Here is a 3,530-nt window from a genome sequence, read left to right on the forward strand (position 1 = left end):
ATATCTCCTTAGTTTATCTTTCTTTCTAACTCATATTTTTCTCGCTCTATCTATCTTTATTCCCCTTTCTTTCTCTCTCAATCTGCTTCTTTGTATCTCTCTTTATTTATTTCTCTCTCTTTCTGTTTTTCTCTTTTTGTCTCTGTTCTTTCTATCTATCTCTCCATTAGTTTATCTTTCTTTCTAACTCTATATTTTTCTCGCTCTATCTATCTTTATTTCCCCTTTCTTTCTCTCGCTCTGCTTCTTTGTCTCTCTTTTTTATTTCTCTATTTCTGTTTTTTCTCTTTTTGTCTCTGTTTCTTTCTATCTCTCCTTTAGTTCTCTTTCTTTCTAACTCTATATTTTTCTCGCTCTCTCTTATTTTATTTCCCCTTTCTTTCCTCTCTCTGCTTCTTGTTCTCTCTTTTATTTATTTCTCTATTTCTGTGTTTTTCTATTTTTGTCTCTGTTTCTTTTATCTCTTTCCTTTAGGTTCGTTTCTTTCTAACTCTATATTTTTCTCGCTCTCTCTATCTTTATTTCCCCCTTTCTTTCTCTCTCACTCTGCTTCTTTGTCTCTCTCTTTATTTATTTCTCTCTCTTTCTGTTTTTTTCTCTTTTTGTCTCGTTCTTTCTATCTCTTTCCTTTAGTTTCTCTTTCTTTCTAACTCTATATTTTTCTCGCTCTCTCTATCTTTATTTCCCACCTTTCTTTCTCTCTCGCTCTGCTTCTTTGTCTCTCTCTTTATTTATTTCTCTCTCTTTCTGTTTTTCTCTTTTTTGTCTCTGTTTCTTTCTATCTCTCTCCTTTAGTTTCTCTTTCGTTCTAACTCTATATTTTTCTCGCTCTCTCTATCTTTATTTCACCCTTTCTTTCTCTCTCAGCTCTGCGTCTTGTCTCTCTCTTTATTTATTTCTCTCTCTTTCTGTTTTTTCTCTTTTTTGTCTCTGTTTCTTTCTATCTCTCTCCTTTAGTTTCTCTTTCTTTCTAACTCTATATTTTTTCTCGCTCTCTCTAATCTTTATTTCCCCCTTTCTTTCTCTCCCCTCTGCTTCTTTGTCTCTCTCTTTATTTATTTCTCTCTCTTTCTGTTTTTCTCTTTTTTGTCTCTGTTTCTTTCTATCTCTCTCCTTAGTTTCTCTTTCTTTCTAACTCTATATTTTTCTCGCTCTCTCTATCTTTATTTCCCCCTTTCTTTCTCTCTCGCTCTGCTTCTTTGTCTCTCTCTTTATTTATTTCTCTCTCTTTCTGTTTTTTCTCTTTTTTGTCTCTGTTTCTTTCTATCTCTCTCCTTTAGTTTCTCTTTCTTTCTAACTCTATATTTTTTCTCGCTCTCTCTATCTTTATTTCCCCCTTTCTTTCTCTCTCACTCTGCTTCTTTGTCTCTCTCTTTATTTATTTCTCTCTCTTTCTGTTTTTTCTCTTTTTTGTCTCTGTTTCTTTCTATCTCTCTCCTTTAGTTTCTCTTTCTTTCTAACTCTATATTTTTCTCGCTCTCTCTATCTTTATTTCCCCCTTTCTTTCTCTCTCACTCTGCTTCTTTGTCTCTCTCTTTATTTATTTCTCTCTCTTTCTGTTTTCTCTTTTTTGTCTCTGTTTCTTTCTATCTCTCCTTTAGTTTTACTTTCTTTCTAATCTATATTTTTCTCGCTCTCTCTATCTTTATTTCCCCCTTTCTTTCTCTCTCGCTCTGCTTCTTTGTCTCTCTCTTTATTTATCTCTCTCTTTCTGTTTTTTTCTCTTTTTTGTCTGTTTCTTCTATCTTCTCCTTTAGTTTTCTTCTTTCTAACTCTATATTTTTCTCGCTCTCTCTATCTTTATTACCCCTTTCTTTCTCTCCACTCTGCTTCTTTGTCTCTCTCTTTATTTATTTCTCTTCTTTCTGTTTTTTCTCTTTTTGTCTCTGTTTCTTTCTATCTCTCTCCTTTAGTTTCTTCTCTTTTAACTCTTATTTCTCGCTCTCTCTATCTTTATTCCCCCTTTCTTTCTCTCTCGCTCTGCTTCTTTGTCTCTCTCTTATTTATTCTCTCTCTTTCTGTTTTTTCTCTTTTTTGTCTCTGTTTCTTTCTATCTCTCTCCTTTAGTTTCTCTTTCTTTCTAACTCTATATTTTTCTCGCTCTCTCTATCTTATTTCCCCTTTCTTTCTCTCTCACTCTGCTTCTTTGTCTCTCTCTTTATTTATTTCTCTCTCTTTCTGTTTTTTCTCTTTTTTGTCTCTGTTTCTTTCTATCTCTCTCCTTTAGTTTCTCTTTCTTTCTAACTCTATATTTTCTCGCTCTCTCTATCTTTATTTCCCCCTTTCTTTCTCTCTCACTCTGCTTCTTGTCTCTCTCTTTATTTATTTCTCTCTCTTTCTGTTTTTTCTCTTTTTTGTCTCGGTTTCTTTCTATCTCTCTCCTTTAGTTTCTCTTTCTTTCTAACTCTATATTTTTCTCGCTCTCTCTATCTTATTTCCCCCTTTCTTTCTCTCTCGACTCTGCTCTTTGTCTCTCTCTTTATTTATTCTCTCTCTTTCTGTTTTTTCTCTTTTTTGTCTCTGTTTCTTTCTATCTCTCTCCTTTAGTTTCTCTTTCTTTCTAAATCTATATTTTTTCTCGCTCTCTCTATCTTTATTCCCCTTTCTTTCTCTCTCACCTCTGCTTCTTTGTCTCTCTCTTTATTTATTTCTCTCTCTTTCTGTTTTTTCTCTTTTTTGTCTCGGTTTCTTTCTATCTCTCTCCTTTAGTTTCTCTTTCTTTCTAACTCTATATTTGTCTCGCTCTCTCTATCTTTATTTCCCCCTTTCTTTTCTCTCTCGCTCTGCTTCTTTGTCTCTCTCTTTATTTATTTCTCTCTCTTTCTGTTTTTTTCTCTTTTTTGTCTCTGTTTCTTTCTATCTCTCTCTCCTTTAGTTTCTCTTTCTTTCTAACTCTATATTTTTCTCGCTCTCTCTATCTTTATTTCCCCCTTTCTTTCTCTCTCGCTCTGCTTCTTTGTCCTCTCTCTTTATTTATTTCTCTCTCTTTCTGTTTTTCTCTTTTTTGTCTCTGTTTCTTTCTATCTCTCTCCTTTAGTTTCTCTTTCTTTCTAACTCTATATTTTTCTCGCTCTCTCTATCTTTATTTCCCCTTTCTTTCTCTCTCGCTCTGCTTCTTTGTCTCTCTCTTTATTTATTCTCTCTCTTTCTGTTTTTTCTCTTTTTTGTCTCTGTTTCTTTCTATCTCTCTTTAGTTTCTCTTTCTTTCTAACTCTATATTTTCTCGCTCTCTCTATCTTTATTTCCCCTTTCTTTCTCTCTCACTATGCTTCTTTGTCTCTATTTATTTATTTCTCTCTCTTTCTGTTTTTTCTCTTTTTTGTCTCTGTTTCTTTCTATCTCTCTCCTTAGTTTCTCTTTCTTTCTAACTCTATATTTTTCTCGCTCTCTCTATCTTATTTCCCCCTTTCTTTCTCTCTCGCTCTGCTTCTTTGTCTCTCTCTTTATTTATTTTCTCTCTCTTTCTGTTTTCTCTTTTTTGTCTCTGTTTCTTTCTATCTCTCTCCTTTAGTTCTCTTTCTTTTAACTCT

This window comes from Rhipicephalus sanguineus, chromosome 10 (assembly GCF_013339695.2).
Source record: "Rhipicephalus sanguineus isolate Rsan-2018 chromosome 10, BIME_Rsan_1.4, whole genome shotgun sequence".
Classification (NCBI taxonomy): Eukaryota; Metazoa; Arthropoda; class Arachnida; order Ixodida; family Ixodidae; genus Rhipicephalus; species Rhipicephalus sanguineus.